This window comes from Rattus norvegicus, chromosome 1 (assembly GCF_021556685.1).
Source record: "Rattus norvegicus strain SHRSP/BbbUtx chromosome 1, alternate assembly SHRSP_T2T, whole genome shotgun sequence".
Taxonomy (NCBI): domain Eukaryota; kingdom Metazoa; phylum Chordata; class Mammalia; order Rodentia; family Muridae; genus Rattus; species Rattus norvegicus.
In genome coordinates this window covers 184,906,723-184,925,942 of record NC_141534.1, presented here as the reverse complement: position 1 = coordinate 184,925,942, position 19,220 = coordinate 184,906,723, and the positions used below count along the sequence as shown (strand labels likewise).

Sequence of the window (19,220 nt, the reverse complement as noted above, 5' to 3'; positions counted from 1 at the left end):
CAGCAGGGCTATCGGCAGACAGCTGCCCATACTTTGTTTTATTTCATCTCTCTCCTCCTTTTTCCTAGAGGAGAATGACAGGGATCGGCTTTCTAAGAAACCGTGTGCTATTCAGTGACTTCTTGTCAAGGTGGCGGTGCTCCACATTCTACTCTTGGTAAGTATCAAATGGGTCCATGTCAGACAAGTCATGGCTTTTAATCTCCCTTTACTTGCCATGTCACCTGTCAGTGACCTTGACTGTCGCCGGCTGCCTCCTGTTCTGCAGTTTCCTGATAAGTGTGTTTACAGCTTTTGAAGTCGTGTCTGCAGAAAGCCGCATCTGGTTCGCTACGGCCTTAACAGACACAATGGAATACAAAGCCTAATTCAGCAGAGCACACAGTCCAGGTCCATTTCCCAGAAGAGCGGGATGGAGGAAGTCAGTGGAGATGGTTCTCCTACAAGTGAAGGTGCTGGGAAGAGGAAGTACCTGCTGTGACCGTAAGTCTTCCTGGAACTGTCAGGAACACTCAGATGCAGACACCGGGGTAGCAGGGTGAGCTCAGCCCAGGGAGGACTGCAATGCTGCAGTCCCACCAAGACCCACATGTTGATCTCTTAAATGAAGCAACAAGGTGGAAGGCATGACTCAATAGTCGAGTGCTTGCCTAGCATGCACAAAGTCCCTGGTTTGATTACCCAGAATTCCATAAAACCGAGTGTGGTGGCACATGCCTGTAATCCCAGCACTCAGGATAGAGGCAGGGGGATCAGAAGTTCAAAGTTGATGCAGAGGAGTTTGAGGCCAGCCTGTATCAAAACCAAACTAATCCACAGACAACAGCACCCTCAGAATCAAGTGAAGCCACACTCCTCACCTTGAGGGTCTCTAGTCACAAGCACCATGGGAATCCAGAGGTCAGAAGGAATTTATTACATGGGAGAAGAGACATTTAGTCCTTTATATATGAATAGCAGCATTGTTGTTTTAATCCAAACAGAACTTTACCTACTGCTTATGAGAACCTGTGACACACTAGGTATTTGCCCGCTGTGTTTTTCTTCCTGGATTAGCTAGCTTTCCCCCACCCTGAAGCTACATGTATGAGCATTAACGCAACTTGCCTAATGATGGGTGGTCTTTAGAACTTGGGTTTCTCAAATGTTTTAGATAATTACATGTATGCCGTTCATGTTGGGCACATGCCATGCCCTTCATTTGGGTTGTGCATATGTGTGTAGTGGTAGAATCCATTTCCAAAGTCATTAGATTTGTGCATTTTAAATTATTAAATTTTAATTATTAAATTATTCCAGGTCCACGTTTGCTGATAAACCTAAAGCAGATTTGGTTAATTAAGGCTCAATTATCCTTCACCAGTATAACACTTCATAGTTTTAGGTGACAATAACATATATGTATATGTATATATAAAATAAATATATAAAAACATGCATATATATGTGTGTGTGTTAAGCATACACAGTTGCAAGAAGGTGCAGAAGAATGTGTGTGTGTGTGTGTGTGTGTGTGTGTGTGTATGTGTGAGTGTTTAGCGTGCACACTTGCATGAGGGTGAAGAAGAGAGTGCATTTCCTATTAAAAATCCCGCTGAGGTAAGGTTAAATAAACACAAGATAACATCATGTTTTACCTGTTGTTTTGGAAACTATCTGGAAGCTTGGCAATGCCCAGTGTTTGAGGATTGAATAGGACAGCCTGTAAGAGAAGACACACACTGAGTGGGCTCTCAGAAGGACAGACGGGAAGTATCTTGAAGTATCTGGGGAGAACTTGCCATGCAAGCCTGAGGAACGACATAGGAAGCCTGGCCATGCCGTGCAGGCGTGCAATTCTGGAATCCTCTGCAGCTCCATCCACTCCTCCTCCTTCCTCACTTCTTGCCCTCTTCTTACGATCCTCCTGTTTCTCCTCCTCTCTCCCGCCTCTCTTCTCTTTTCTTCGCACCCCATTTTCTTTCTGTGTTTATTATAACAAAGATCCACAGACTTGGTAGATTTAAGGAAGTCCAGAAATTTGAGAAACCCTACATTTAAGTCTTCCATCAAAGGCCGGGAGATGGTATAGTCAGTAAGTTGTGGTACAAACATTAGCAACAGACTTGTGACCCCCAGAACCCATGGGAAATCCAGGTCTGGTGACCTTTGCCTGTAATCCCAGGGCTGCGGGAGTAGAGACAAGCGGGTCCCTGGCGCTCTTTGGTCAGTCAGCCTCACTGAGTCCAGTGAGCTCTGGGTTCGGTGAGACCAACCAGAGAACCACAGAAGGAGAGAAGTGACTCCACAGAGCGGTCATCTGACCTCTGTACATGCGCTGTGGCATGCAAGTACGCCGTGCGTGCTGCATCTCCCTCACATACAGCAATACACTCCCCAGGATGTTCCCTGCGTATCCTCCGAATGTCATCTGAGAGTTAATAGTGGCTGATGAGACATCTGTTACACCTTGAGACAGAAGCACCCATCAGAGACTGGTGTTCTGAACTCTCATTGGAAGCACTGGACCCGCTTGGAGGTGGGGCGTGGCTTGGGGACATAGGCCACTGAGGCAAGCCTTAGAGCCCCGCTGGATCCATCCATGCTGTCTGCCACCTGCTCTGGTGTCCATGAGCAGATTAGTCTTGTGCCTCTACCGTGATAGTCCTACACACTCCGGGGCTGCCTTTAGACAAAGCTCTATAACCATGAGAAGACAATGAAACTTTCTTCTCCTAAATCCGTTCTGTCAGGTATTTTATTACAATGTTGAGAAAGTAACTAATATGAAATTTATGGGAATACTTTAAAAAGGAGGAAATTTAAAACCCTGCTCATCAGAATCTAAAGAAGAGCCCCAAAGACAGCCATTTTCAACACTGCTTAAATTATAAAAAGTATAAAGCTTATTAAACTAAAATGTATTTATTTATTCCCTTGTACCCAAATAGTTTTAAAGTCAAACTACAGTGTATTGAGATACAGTGTAGTGATAGGAAACCACATTAAAAAAACAATCCAGTTACAGGGAAGTTTTTTATATATATATAATTTAAGGCAAACATTTTAAAGTGAAGGGGCTGGTTCTCATGTGAGAAGAAGTTTTAATTGGCTGGGAATATGATTCAGTAGGTACAATGCTTCCTGTGTAAGCCTGAAAACCTCAGCCCAACCCCTAAGCCCATGTACAAAGGTCAGGCGTTGTGGCACAGGCTTGGTTTTTCAGCACTGAGGAGGCACACTCAGGAAGATGCTTGGATGCTGCTGGCCAGGCAGCCTATCCAAGGCGGTGAGCCCCAGGTGCCAGTGAGAAGCCCTATCTCAATATACAAGGTCATTTTCTGAGGAACAACATTCAAGGTTGACTTCTGGCAAATGCATTCATCCACATACAAGTGCACCTCACTCACATACACGCACACGCTGTATCCTGATGGACATGAAAACTACCTGTGTCAATATATACATAAACAAACCCTTAAAAATCCTATGCAGATAAAACACTAGGAAGATACTTGCAACAAACATAGGAGACCATATTAAAAAACTGTATATTCTCAATACACTGTAGTTTGACTTTAAAACTAGCATGACTACCCTTAATATGTAAAGAGATGTTTCAAATTGATATGGAAAGAAACAATAATAGAGACAACTTTGAAAAATAGAGTGAATGTAATTGATACACGGACATGAATACTAATATATATCAATGGGGAGAAAGTGTGGAATAAATCGAAATATAAATATGGGCAAAGAAAATCAGAGAAAGATTTGTCTTTTAAAAGCCTTTCAACAGATATATGCCTTTTGGGGAAGGGCAGGATGGAAGAATGTTTGGAGGGGTGATATAAACTAAGGACTATGAAATAAGCATTGGAAACCTAATTTATAAGTGTATTAAAATGTAATATAAAACATGGGCTGGAATGGGGTTACCCTGCATGGACTAATGAAACTCTTCACTGAAGCCACAGGTATAAGGTGTTAGATGCCTCTCTGTGAGTTACTGGTCTGGGGCCCTAGAGGCCCTGAAAACAGTATGGTTTATTGCCATTTCTCTTGGTTGCCTCCCAGAACTCGATAGGAAGGTCTTATTACTGAAAGTGTCAACCATACATTTTGGGTACAGAATGCAGAGAAATCACACTGGAACTCAGCTGGGAGCTTCCTCCAAGCTGAGCAGTTTTCTTAATGTTGGAGGGTGTTATGCAAGCTTTTAGGGGAGAAAAGCCTTCAAGTCTTGCCTAGTTGTGAACCCTGTGAGATACAGCTAGGCAAAATATGCTCACTGGAGCAATAGTGGTGCAACTGTTATGCAACATTAGATTGCTTTTTGATTGGATTGCAGGCCTGCTGGGAACACAAACCAGACACTGTAACCTGGACGAAAGCTGGCAGTAGAGGTCATGAGCCAAGAGAGAGAGAGAGAGAGAGAGAGAGAGAGAGAGAGAGAGAGAGAGAGAGAGAGAGAGAGAGAGTTTTGTTAAACTACCTCCCAATGCTCACTAATTTTTATATCCATGAGCTAGTGCTTCTTTTAGCCCTTGTCAGAGAAGCTTCCTATAGCTGAGGTGGTGGTTAATTCAGAGCCTCAATGCTAGTTCAAGTTGTAACAGTAAGAAATGGTACTCAGCCCTCAATAGAACACTGTCTCTGAGACTTAGGGAACACTGAGAAAGGGGGGACAGAAAAAAATTTAATCTTCATGATTCTCACCTGGAGGATAAGGTTGTGTACCTCACAGTGATGGCCCCTGAACATAACATGGCTGTTACACTCATGAACATACTGCATTGGGGTTACCTTCCCAAGACATGCACAAGATTACATGTACTAACTTTTCATCACAGATGGGAGAGGGATTCTTTTTTTTTTTTTTTTTCGGAGCTGGGAACCGAACCCAGGGCCTTGCGCACGCTAGGCAAGCGCTCTACCGCTGAGCTAAATCCCCAACCCGGGAGAGGGATTCTTAAAGCTACACATCTCCCCGAGGGAGGGACTACTGTCAGTTAACGTTGGCTGAGAGAAGAGGGTGTCTTTTTGTCAGGGCTATAGCCACTGAAAAAGTAGACCATGGTCCAGTAAATAAACCCCAGCCCAGGCTTACGCAAACAAACGTTATTAAATTCAGTGGGGCATGCCCAATACACACAAGGCATGAAAATTGGAAGATGTCTTGAGAAGGGTTTCTGGAAGAAGAGGGGATGAGAAGGAATAATAGGGATGAAATGACTTAAGCATCTCTGTGTGTGTGCGTGTATGCATGTGTGTGCATGTGCGAGTGTGTGCATGCATGTATCTGCATGTGTGTGTGGACATGTGTGTTGTGAAATTGTAAAGAATGAATGAATTAATAAAGCAAATATGTGGTTTTGACTCAATAATTCAACTTCTAGCAATCCATATTGAAAAACGTAGGAAGTAATTGTGTAAAACACGAGCTTCAAACACCTTTATCACAAACTTGTACATAGTAACAAAGAAAACTATGCATACATATCTAGACCCATCATTAAACATAATCTATATTCATTCAGTAGACTAGTATGAAGATTACAGAAATGATTTAATGTCTTAGAAGGATGGTCACAAAAATCAAGTGGAAGGGAACAGATAGAAAATAATATCTATTGTATGACCTGCCTTTCTATAAAAGTTATACTTCCATGTCCATCAGACAGATGTACGTATGAGATGCATTGGAAAGCTGCACATGTGGTGTGTGTGTGTGTGTGTGTGTGTGTGTGTGTGTGTACAGTCTTACGCATGAGTGCAGTTTGTTTTAGAGCTCTCTTCCTTGTTTGAAATTTTACTTTTCATTGTTTCATCCATCTGTGATCAACCATGGTCTGAAGCTATTAAAATAGAAAATCCCAGAAACAGGCAATTAATCTGTTTTCAATTGTTCTTTTTCTACACAGTGTGGTGAAATCTTGTGCTGTACGGCTCCCGTTCCCTTCCCTCAGGCATATGAAACATCCTTTAGTCAGTGTTTCCACACATGTGTATACCCACCCATTAGTCTCTCATTCATCATTGTGGTTATCAGGTTAACTGCCATGTTAACATCAGTGTATGGTTGCAAATATTCTATTATTATTATTATTATTATTATTATTATTATTATTATCCCCCTACTGTGGATAATCTGTCACATTTTTATCCTGGGTCTGTGTGTATAGGACACACATAGAAGTTTTAGGGTTGCTACAATCCAGTTTCAAGTTTCTGGTATAGGGTGGGTACTCTTCCTAGATCCCTTGAAGATGAATGGGGAAGATATTACAGTGGTAGGATCAGGATACTTTTCATTTTCTGATCATTTATCTGTATGTTTACAATGAGGAAAGTGTTAGAACAGGCTTTTGTTGGAGCACATGGTCCTTGGGGGGGCCTTCTTGTTTCCACCCCTGTATGCTCTCCCCACAGGCCTGAGTGATGCCTATCTGGTAAGATCAGTAGGCTGCACTCTAAGCTGCAGGTGCCTCATTTTTCTCTAGTTGGACTGAAAATTCCTGGAGGAAAGGACAGGCCATGCTTCCTCCTTGTAATCTCAATTTTCACCTCAGAAGCTGTGTGGCATGGTGCATTGAGAGGATCTTATAATTTGGCTCTTAGAGTCACTATTTGCCAGCTTCTCAGCCATCAAATTAAGATTTTATAAAGTAGAAAAATCACATATGGTCTAAGCTGGGGTGAATAATTTCTCCCAACTCTGAATTTGCAGGTAGAGAGACGGGCTGGAAAAGCTCAAGTGAGGACCAGTGCCACATACAAAGCAGGCTCAGGACAGGCTGGACTCTGCTATGTTTCATTGGTTTCTGTCTAGGGCTTTTTATCACTCCGGATTGCTTAGTGGGCCTCCTGATTGCCCTTTGTTATCTAAAGACATCTGACACAGGAGTTTGGAAGGAAGATTGATGTTTCTGTTTAGGGCAGAAACCAGGCAGTGAGCAGGAAGGAAATTTGGGTGTCAATGAGAGACAAGCTTCAAAGATTGATTTTGTGATGCTCTCTCTCTCTCTCTCTCTCTCTCTCTCTCTCTCTCTCTCTCTCTGTGTGTGTGTGTGTGTGTGTGTGTGTGTGTGTGTGTGTGTGTGTCCCTGTGTGTTTATTAGGAGTAAGATACATGAATATTTGGTGCAGGGTAAATTCTACCCTGCAGCACCCACCTTAGGAAACTGACCCGGTGCCTGCTTCCTTCTTTCTCCCTAATGGACCAGTCTTCAGACTTAATCTCCTCTCTAGGTACACAGCCTCTGAGCAAACAACTGGAAAATGAGTTGAGTCAGCCAAGTGGTTGATCCGCATGGGGCTTTCTACACCACATGGATTTTCTTGCTTAGCATACAGCCAGCCAGCTACAGGAAGTGAGCATGCTCACTCCCATTTCACAGGTAAATTACTGAACCTCAGAGTAGAATTTTCCCCCCAAGGTTACCCAGAAGCACATGGCTAATGGCTGAAGCTGGCTGGGAGGCTGAGGATTTTGGTTGCCAGGGAAGTTAAATTTCTTCTTTCCTTGTTGGCAGGCATCAAATACAGTGAGATGGATAGCTGGAAGGAGAGCTTGGTATGTGCATGGCACTTAAGTCATGAAAACGAAGTGAAAATGAACTTAGTGTGTTGGGATGTTGGGAGTGTTTTGAAACATGCATGTTGTGAGGATCTCAATATGTGCACGACACTTAAGTCATGAAAATGAAGTGAAATGAACTTAATGTGTTGGGATGTTGGGAGTGTTTTGAAACATGCATGTTGTGAGGATCTCAATATTGATCATGCTTCTTTAGCTGGGGCTGCAGGGGGAGGCAACAGTGTGCTTCATTCTGGGTGACTCAGAGGTACTTCTCAGATTGTCTCCCTGGACCACAATCTCTACCATACTGATATTCTTGAGGCATGGCTGGAATCATCACAGTGTTCCAAGTTATCACATAGCTCTCCAAACACTGTACCACCCATGCTCCTAGTCTTGACCCCACCCTAGCACTGGTGTAACATCATTTGGATCTCTAATGTCTCCTGAAGGTTTATATGCTGAAGAATCTGTCCTTAGCTGGGTCCACATTAGGGAATGTGTAAACTTGTGGGCCGGACTTCTTGGAAGAAAGTGGACAATGGTGGAACATGTCTATGAAGGTTATAAAGGGACCCAGATCCCTTTTCCTATGGCTGCCATGAGATAAGCAACTGTTCTCTACCACACACTCCACCCACAACTGTTTTACTATAGACCAGAAACTGAGCTCAGTGACTACTCACATTTTAGCATTTTGTCACATCTTAATGGACCAATGAGTTTAATTGAGGAGTATGTATGAGGGGTTGCTTACATAAGCAGAAATGACTCCAGGACGACTGTATCACCAAAGCCCACCCTAACACAAATGACAACTCAAAAAAGCTGGAAACATGGAGAATGCTGCACAGCCTAAAGGCAGCTTAGTTTATTGAATAGTATCCCTTCCGAGGACTCAGTTTATCTAATCCTATTCCAGTTGGCTTGACCAATTTCTGCTTCTTGCAAGGTATGCTCTGATTTCAGAGTCTTTTTTGCAGCTTGGGTTAGCCTAGGTTCTCTCTACTACTGTTACACTACCCTTACCAGTCACTGCTCAGTAAAACCATCCAAACTCCCAGGATAGTTAACCCTGATCACCCTGGATACACGACTAAAATTCCTTTCTTATACTCCTTCAGTTTCAAATTCTGAAGCATTGTGTATTTGAAGTATAACTTACATACTGTAAAATGCACAAATTTTAAAATATAATATTGTCAGTAATCCTTTGAGAATTTCTTAGAATGCATTTTAATCATACTTATTTTTCTACTCCATCAGCTCCTACCAAATCCAACACACACCTCCCAACCCTCTCCCAACATTGTGCCTTGCATTAAAAGCAACAAAGCAAAGCAAAACAAAACAAAACAAGCTTCTTCCAGTGTGCACCTGTGCCTGGATCAGTGCCTCTGCCCTGGATCCCAACCCACTCAATCCACACTCTAGTAGCAGCTCGACCCCCTAAGGGTTCTGACTCATCCAGGATCACAGGATCACAGGTTCACAGGTTCACAGGTTCACAGGCTCACAAGAGGGACAGGTTCTAGTCAGAGACAGCAAGGCAAGTTAATGCCAGAGATAATCAGATGGGGAGAGGCAAGCACGAGAAAATAAGCAACAGAAACCAATACTACTAGGCAACATCAGAACTCAGTTCTCTCACCACAGCAAGCCCTGGATAGCCCAACATACCTATAAAGCAAGATTCAGATCTAAATTCTCATCTCATGAAGATGATAAGTGACTTTAAGAAGGACATGAATAACTCCCTTAAAGAAATATAGAACAAATGAAACTCAAGACGGATGATCAAAATGTGAATGCTTCACTCCTTCTTTAAAAGGGGAACAAAAATACCCTTGGCAGGGAAGAGAGAGGCAAAGATTAAAACAGACACAGAAGGAACACCCATTCAGAGCCTGCCCCACATGTGGCCCATGCATATACAGCCATCCAATTAGACAAGATGGATGAAGCAAAGAAGTGCAGGCTGACAGGAGCCGGATGTAGATCTCTCCCGAGAGACACAGCCAGAATACAGCAAACACAGAGGCGTATGCCAGCAGCAAACCACTGAATTGAGAATAGGACCCCCGTTGAAGGAATCAGAGAAAGAACTGGAAGAGCTTGAAGGGGCTCGAGACCCCATATGAACAACAATGCCAAGCAACCAGAGCTTCCAGGGACTAAGCCACTACCTAAAGACTATACATGGACTGACCCTGGACTCTGACCTCATAGGTAGCAATGAATATCCTAGTAAGAGCACCAGTGGAAGGGGAAGCCCTGGGTCCTGCTAAGACTGAACCCCCAGTGAACTAGATTGTTGGGGGGAGGGCGGCAAGGGGGGAGGATGGGGAGGGGAACACCCATAAAGAAGGGAAGGGGGGAGGGGGATGTTTGCCCAGAAACCGGGAAAGGGAATAACACTCGAAATGTATATAAGAAATACTCAAGTTAATAAAAAAAAAAAGAAATATAGGAGAACACAAGTAAACAAGTAGAAGCCCTTAAAAACACATAAATCCCTTAAAGAAATACAGGAAAGCATAGTCAAACAGGTGAAGGAATTGAACAAAACCATCCAGGATCTAAAAAGGGAAATAGAAGCATTAAAGAAAACACAAAGGGAGAAAACTCTGGAGATGGAAAACTTAGGAAAGAGATCAGGAATCACAGATGTGAGCATCACCAACAGAACACAAGAGATTGAAGAGAGAATCTCAGGTGTAGATTACCATAAAAGACATTGACACAACAGTCAAGGAAAATACAAAAAACGAAAAGCTCCTAACTCAAAAATATTCAAGAAATTCATGACACAATGAGAAGACCAAACCTAAGGATAATAGGTATAGAAGAGAGTGAAGATTCCCAACTCAAAGAGCCAGTGAACATCTTTGACAAAGTTATAGAAGAAAACTTCCACAACCTAAAGAAAGAGATACCCATAAACATGTAAGAAGCCTACAGAACACCAAACAGATGGAACCAGAAAAGAAATTCTTCTGATCACATAATTAAAACACCAAATGCATAGAGCAAAGAAAGAATATTGAAAGCAGTAAGGGAAAAAGGTCATGTAACATATAAAGTCAGACCTATCAGAATTACCACAGACTTCTCAACACAAACTCTAAAAGCCAGAAGATCTTGGGCAGATGTCATACAGACTATAAGAGAACAAAAATGCCGGTCCAGGCTAACATACTCAGCAAAACTCTCAATTACCATAGATGAAAAACCGAGGTATGCCAAGACAAAACAAAATTTAAACAACATCTTTCCACTAATTCAGATCTACAGAGGATAATAGAAGGAAAAGTTCAACACAAGGAGGGAAACTACTCCCAAGAAAAAGCAAGAAATTTAACTTTTCACAACAAACCCAAAAGAAGAGAAACACAAAAGCATACTTCCACAAACAAGAATAACAGGAAGTAAAAAAATCATTGGTCCCTAATATCTCTTAATACCAATGGACTAAATTTCCCAATAAAAACAAGTATGCTAACAGACTGCATACATAAACTGGACCCAGCATTTTGCTGCATACAGGAAACACAACTCGGTGACAAAGACAGACACTACTTCAAAGTAAAAGGCTAGAAAGATTTTTTCCAAGCAAATAGTTCCAAGAAACAAGCTGGAGTAGCCATTTTAATATCCAATAAAGTCAACTTTCAACCAAAAGTTACTAAAAAAAGATGGGGAAGGGCACTACATATTCATCAAAGGAAAAATCCACCAAGATAAGCTCTCAATTCTAACCATCTATGCTCCAAATGCAAGGGCACCCACGTTTGTAAGAGAAATGTTATTGATGCTGAAAGCACACATTGCACCTCACACAATAACAGTAGGAGATTTCGACATCCCATTCTCACCAATGAGCAGATCACAGAAACAGAAACTAAACAGAGATACAGTGAAACTAAAAGACGTTATAAACAAAATGGATTTAACAGATATCTACAGAATATTCTACCCTAAAACAAAAGAGTATACCTTCTTCTCAGTGCCACATGGTACCTTCTCAAAAATCAAACATATAATCGGACACAAAACAAACCTCAACAGATACAAGAACATCAATTAATACCATATATTCTATCAGACTACCACAGACTAAGGCTGGTCTTCAATAACAACAAAAACAACAGAAAGCCCACATACACGTGGAGGCTGAAAAACTATCTACTCCATGACAACTTGGTGAGGGAAGAAATAAGAAAGAAATAAAAGATTTTTTTAGAATTTAGGGAAAATGAAGGCACAACATATCCAAACTTGTGGGACACAATGAAAGCAGTGCTAATAAGAAAACTCCTAGCCCTAAGTGCCTCCATAAAGAAATCGGAGCGATCATACACTAGCAGTTTAACAGCATATCTGAGGAAAAAGAAGCAAATACTCACAAGAGAAGTAGACAGCAGGAAATAATCAAACTCAGGGCTGAAATCAACCAAGAAGAAACAAAGAGATCTATAGAAAGAATCAACAAAACCAGGTGCTTGTCTTTGAAAAAATCAACAAGATAGATAAACCTTTAGCCAGACTAATCAAGGGCATAGAAACAGTATCCAAATAAACAAAATCAGAAATGGAAAGGGAGCCATAACAACAGAAACTAAGGAAATTCAAAAAATAATCAGGTCCTACTACAAACATTTATATTCAACAAAACTGAAAAATCTAGATGAAACGAATGATTTTCTAGACAGATACCAGGTACCAAAGTTAAATCAGGATCAAATAAACCATCTAAATAGTTCCATAACCCCCAAGGAAATAGAAGCAGTCATTAGAAGTCTCTCAACCAAAAAGAGCTTAGGATCAGATGGGTTTAGTGCAGAATTCTATCGGACTTTCAAAGAAGATTTAATACCTCTTCAAACTATCCCACAGAATAGAAACAGAAGGAACACTATCCAATTCTTTTTATAAAGCCACAGTTACACTGATACCTAAACCCCAAAAAGACCCAACAAAGAAAGAGAACTTCAAACCCATTTCCCTTATGAATATCGATGCAAAATACTCAATAAAATTCTCAAAAACTAAAAAAAAAAATTCTCAAAAACTGAATCCAAGAACACACAAAAATGATCATTCATTATGATCAAGTAGGCTTCACATGAGGAATACAAGGATGGTTCAATATATGGAAATCCATCAATGTAATCCACTATATAAGCAAACTCAAAGGAAAACACCACACAATCAGATGCTGAGAAATCCTTTGACAAAATACAAAACTCCTTCATGTTAAAAGTATTGAAGAGATCAGGAAATCAAGGTGCACACCTAAATATAATAAAAACAATGTATAGCAAACTAATAGCCAACATCAAACTAAATGGAGAGAAACTCAAAGCAATCCCACTAAAATTAGGGACAAGACAAGGCTGCCAACTCTCTTTCTACCTATTCAATATAGTACTTGAAGTTCTAGCCAAAGCTATTAGACAACAAAAGGAGATTAAAGGGATACAAATTGGGAAGGAGGAAGTCAAGATATCACTATCTGCAGTTGGTATGATAGTATATATAGGTGACCCCAAATATTTTACCAGAGAGCTCCTACAGCTGATAAACAACTTCAGTAAAGTGGCTAGATATAAAATTAACTCTGAAAGACCCCCTCCCAGAAAGGGAATTGTACAAGCCCAAGGCCCTCAACTATAGAAGTAAAAAGTAAGTTTTTAGATATGTGGGACAAGCTGACCCAACATTTAGACAAAATAGCCCAGAAAAGAAAACAAAATGCAGAAACCAGACTAAATTATGGGCACTGCTCCATGGGCCACCTGGCAGGAAAAAGAAAAAGTCCCTGACCCCCCGGAAGCCCTGACCACCATGTACTTTTTGCTAACTCATTGTTATGATTATAGCCAAAATAAGTAACATACACGTATGCCTCATTTACTCCACCAATCACATCCCTGTAACCATGCATCTGCTTCTGTAAGCCTGCTTCTGCTCCCCAAAATACTATAAAAAGCCCACCCTGGCTCTGCTAGGTGCGCCAGTCTTCCGAATTGACTGGGACGCCCACAGATACCTGTGTATCCTGATCAATAAAAATCCTCTTGCTGATTGCAGCCTGTGGACTCGGACTGGTCATTGGGCTTGAGGATCTCCCTCCTGAGGGAAGATTCTCTCTGAGAGTCTTACATATGGGGGCTCGTCCGGGATCGGAGATCCTCTGCCTAGAGACCACCGACCACCCACCGGGAGGTAAGCTGGCCAGCGTTTGTCTTGTCCTGTCTTGTCTTGCTTTGTGACTTGTTCTGTAAATGCTTAGTTACTTGGCTTGGGTCTAGACCGTTTGTATTTGGGCGGGCCAGAGAAGGAGCTGACGAGCTCGGACTTCTCCCCCGCAGCCCTGGAAGACGTTCCAAGGGTGTTTAGAGCCCGGTTTTTCGGGGCTCAGCCTGTATCGGAAGGATACGTGGTTTTGGGTTGGAGGAGAGAGGAGAGAGCCGGATCCACTGAAGGATCCGGACCCTTGTCGCCTCTGTCTGAATTTTTGGTTTCAGTTTGACACCGAAGCCGCGCGGTGCGTCTGTCTGTCTGACTGTTGAAATTGTTTGTCTTCTTTGTGTCCTAATTTTCTTTGAACATCTGTGGAAATTGGTTATAGGATGCTTTGTCTTGGTCTTGTTTGTCTGGGTTGTTTTCTGTGGTATTGTCCAGTGTCTTTTTGGCTTTTGTTTCGTTTTTGGACTTTGGACAGACAACTGTGTTTAAAATCTTGGACTGACGACTGTGTTTAAAATCATGAAACTATTTGCTTTGTTTGTCAAGGAGTTTTACTTGATCCTCTTGGTGCTTAACTTGGAAATAATTTGCTTGAGAAAAATTGTTTTCTGCCAGGGAGTTTTATCTTTCTCTCTTGAGCCTCCTCCCCAAGGAGAGATGCCCCTCCCTTTGCTCCCCTTGTCCAGTCTAGCTGCTGTTAACCGTTGTGTATGAAGAACTCCAGGTTAGCGAGTAACCCTGTCTGAAGCAGGTATTAACAAGAGCCTGAAAGCTTTACCTTAGATCCTGAAGAAAAATTCTCCCTGTTGCTTAAACATTCACAGCTTCTAAGGAAGGGACAGCACAGAGTAGGAAAATATAGGGGCTGAGGGTGACAAGCATGCAGGCCTGCTAGCAAGCTGCAGGCTGCGCGTGGGCAGTGGTGCAGCTCTGGCCAAGTCAGCGTAAGAGGAGTTTCAAGGTGATGAGGCCGGCCGGGGTTGACACTTTGACAACAATAAGATAATATAGAGTTAGTGGTTGTTTTTATGAGACTTTTGGCCCTGAGAAAAAAAATAATAATTCCAGTTGCTGCTTTCAGTGGCCAGACCTTCAACACTTGCTCACAGAAGGAGAGTGTTCATTAAGAGAAGTTCTTTAAGGGAGCCTGCCATATCTGCTGGCCCTATTCCAAGAGAGGAGTTGATCTCCAACATTAAGTAACCTTCCCTGTTAGTCATCATTGACATGGAGAGTGCCTTTGATCCTATCCCCACAGCAGCCAGTTCCTGCCCCTGTGGTCAAAATGCCCCAGGTTGGGGGACAGAGAAGCCCCTGAGATAGTTTCGAAAAGAATCTGCAACAAACTGTGAAGAACTTTGTTTTGCCAGTCAAAATTTAGAATTCAGGCTTTGGCTGTGGCCAAGGTCAGGATTAATGTTTTCTTTTCCATGGGCCTTTAGCCCACTGAGACAGTTTGGTAAAGGGCTGCTACTGAGCTCCTGAAAGTCCCAGGAGAACTGGTTACAATTCTTTTGTCAGCCACTTGGTATCTAGCACCCAGGTCCTAACCATCTCTCCATCCTTTTGTTATTAGTTCTTAAGTCCAGAGAGATGGTCAGTAACAGATCAGCTCCCTCTCTGCTTGCCGTTCTGTTTCACAGACACAACGCTTGTGCTTATTTTTACAACAGCCTTTTTGTCCCAAAAAGTCCTCCTGGTTTAGCTGTGTGACTAAATGCTATTTGTCCTCTTCAGTGGACCTCTATTCTCAAGATTCTCTTGTTTTCTCACCATCCCATTTGAGATGCTTGTTAGTAACTGTTACAGGTCTTCTTTACCACTGAGGAAAGACGGAATCCTACTGGAGGCCAGAAAGAATGTTCCAGACATGGATGGAAGACCCTCACTCCTGACTGTTGACTTGAATACCCCTGAAGGTAGGGAGTGCTCCGGGTCTGCCACCAGGCTCCAAGGGTGGGTCTCTGAGGGGCTGGAAAATGCCCCACCAATCTGGCTAAGATAAGGAAAAGATATAAAGAGAGAAAGTTACAGAAATTTGAAGGGTTAAGCTAAGTTGCTGAGAGTTAGTGTAAGTTGCAGAGAAAGTAAAGTTGAAGTGTAGTAAGTGGACAGCATCTAATAGCTGTAGAGGAAGGTGCAGATATAAGAGAGAGACTGAGGAAGAGAAAGAGGAAAGAAGGTAAAAAGAGCAGGAAGCTAAGGAAGAAAAGAAGAAGCTAGAGAGCTAAAGAGAGATAAAAGACAAGAGAGAAATATATACTGGCCACAGTAGTTAAGGAACCTAAGAAGACAGTACCCGGCAACAGAAGAGAATTCCTAAGCTAAAGATCAGTGTGCCTATCGCAAGGAAAAAGGACACTGGGTCAGGGACTGCCCCAGGAAGAACAAGAGAGGCCTCTCCAGCAGCCCGGAAGGCAAGCCTCTTGGTCCTAGAGTGCTGGCTATGCGCTAAGATAGAAGGGAAGCTCGCCCAGCTGTTTTGTGAATATGGGGGCCCAACACTCTGTGCTCCTCCACCCAAATGGGCTAGTGTCCAGCAAAAGACCTTGAGTACAGGGGACTACCGGCAACAAATGATACTCATGGACTACCCGAAGAACAGTGGACCTTGGCGTGGGCCGGGTATCCCACTTGTTCCTTGTGATTCCAGACTGCCCCTACGAGTCTAAACCCTGCAACCCTGCTCCCGGACCCCGACCTAGACACCCCCCTTCATGACTGTCAGCAGGTGCTCACTAAAGCACAGGAGTGGCATAAAGATCGGACTGATCAGCCAACAGATGGGGTAGATGCCATCTGGTTCATAGATGGGAGCAGCTTCTTAGAGAAGGAAAAAGATGGGCTGGGGCAACAGTGGTAGATGGAAACAGAATCATATGGGCTCAGGCCCTACCAGAAGGCACTTCTACTCAGAGAGTAGAGCTCGCTCCCCTCACCAAAGCCCTTGAACTGAGAAAAAGACTTAACATCTCTGTGGACAGCAGCAGAGGGGCCTGCTGACATCTGAGGGCAAGAAAAAAAAGAGATTCTGGCTCTGTTAAAGGCCCTACATGACCCAGCCAGGCCGAGGAAGAGACTCTGGTACACCTCAACGAGAAAGAAGATCCTGCTACAAAAATAGGCAGAGGCCATGATAAAACAAATGCATCAATAGACTCACTTAGGGGTAAGCAAACTCATCCAGACGTTTTCAAAAACTAAATATTATGTCACAGGTCTCAAGTATCTCGTGGAACAGATAGTGCACTGATGTATACCATGCCAAAAGGTAACTGTTTTCAGGAAAGTTGACTGTGGTAGGAGGCTCCGTGGGGAACGGCCTGGATCCTACTGAGAAGCGGACTTCACAGAGATAAAACCAGGAAAATATGGGTATAAATGTCTCCTAGTATTTATAGATATCTTTTCAGGAATAGGTAGAAGCTTTCCCCACCAAACAAGAGACGGCCTCTACAATCATCAAGAAGATACTGGAAGAAATCTTCCCCCGATTTAGAATGCCCAAGGTAATCTGGTCAGACAACAGCCCTACTTTCGTTGCCAAGGTAAGCCAGGGTGTGGCCAAGTATTTAGAGGTCAATTGAAAATTACGTTATATTTACAGACCTCAAAGTTCAGGACAGGTAGAATAAATAAATAAAATTTTAAAAGAGACCCTGACCAAATTAACCATGGAGACTGGCACAGACTGGGTGACACTCCTTCCCTCTTGCTCTCTTTAGAGCAAGAAATACCCCTTCCAGATTCAGCTTTACCCCCTTTGAGATCTTATATGGGGCCTCAGCTCCCCTGACTGTATTAGATGATGTTACTGAACCAACATGTCATAGTAATAATGATTTGTATGCCAGGCTAAAAGACCTACAGGTGATATAGAAAGAAATCTGCTCACAGCTGACAGCAGCCTATGCCCCGGGGACCCCCGAGACATGTCGTCAGTTCCAGGTTAGAGACTACAGCTACACTGAGCCCAGACACTCGAGCCTCGCTGGAAAGGACCATACCTGGTGCTGCTGACCACCCTGACAGCCGTCAAGTCTCAGCCCTCACCAGCAGCGTACTAGCTGTTGGGGCTGAGAGCTGGGACCTAGAGGGACACTCAGATCTTCAAAAAGCTCCCTAGACTTAAGTGATTGGGAGGTTGCTATAATGCTCACTTGAGGAGTGTGTTTTAGAAACAAGAATTTCATGTTTGCCTGTTTGCCCTGGGTTCCCTCGGAATAGGTGTAAGGATAGGCTTGATTTTTATTACAAATGATGTAACATTACATATGTTAGTACTCCTAACACTTCTTGGGACTGTGCCTCAGGGATCACAACCTATATAAGTTTAGAAGTTCTAAAAGACCTTGGTGTATAGGTTCAGATAGTGTCCAGATTAGAATCCTGATGCTAAAGACTTAATAAGACACAAAAGAGAGTTGAGAATTATTTAAGGCTATCTAGGTGCTACAAGGACAGCACAAGGACATCTGCTGTTGCCCTACAATGCAAGGCTTATAGAGAATTCAGAACTGCCATTGACTCAGATATAAAAAGAGTAAAAAAGACTTTTTAGCTGACCTCCAAGAATACCTAACCTCCCTCTCAGAGGTAGTCCTTCAAAATAGGAAAAGATTAGACCTGATATTCCTTAAAGAAAGAGTCTGTGTGCTACACTAAAAGAAGAATGTTGTTTCTATGCAGATCAGACAGGAATAATAAGAGATACAGACTTTCAGTCATTCAAACTTTTGTGCTGAGACAACAGTATCAGATGGTGAAACAACAAAAAACAGAGGTACCTTAACCAAGTTGAGTGGAAGATTCCACTCAAGGACAAAAAGAAAATGGGGGAATGAAAGACCCCCTCCCAGAAAGGGAATTGTACAAGCCCAAGGCCCTCAACTATAGAAGTAAAAAGTAAGTTTTTAGATATGTGGGACAAGCTGACCCAACATTTAGACAAAATAGCCCAGAAAAGAAAACAAAATGCAGAAACCAGACTAAATTATGGGCACTGCTCCATGGGCCACCTGGCAGGAAAAAGAAAAAGTCCCTGACCCCCCGGAAGCCCTGACCACCATGTACTTTTTGCTAACTCATTGTTATGATTATAGCCAAAATAAGTAACATACACGTATGCCTCATTTACTCCACCAATCACATCCCTGTAACCATGCATCTGCTTCTGTAAGCCTGCTTCTGCTCCCCAAAATACTATAAAAAGCCCACCCTGGCTCTGCTAGGTGCGCCAGTCTTCCGAATTGACTGGGACGCCCACAGATACCTGTGTATCCTGATCAATAAAAATCCTCTTGCTGATTGCAGCCTGTGGACTCGGACTGGTCATTGGGCTTGAGGATCTCCCTCCTGAGGGAAGATTCTCTCTGAGAGTCTTACAAACTCTAACAAACCCTTCCTC

General features: G+C 42.7%; 1 long non-coding RNA gene across 2 annotated transcripts; it reads left to right on the top strand.

Annotated features, from left to right (window-relative positions):
• Window positions 1-269: 269 nt before the first annotated feature.
• LOC134485169 (uncharacterized) lies at window positions 270-19,125 on the top strand. Of its 2 annotated transcripts, none has more exons than XR_015647462.1 (4): window positions 270-483; window positions 15,611-15,732; window positions 17,227-17,361; window positions 17,668-19,125. It is a non-coding gene; the product is annotated as an uncharacterized LOC134485169 (long non-coding RNA). The 2 variants fall into 2 exon arrangements; XR_015647461.1 differs by lacking the exon at window positions 270-483 and adding an exon at window positions 13,571-13,789.
• Window positions 19,126-19,220: the final 95 nt, after the last annotated feature.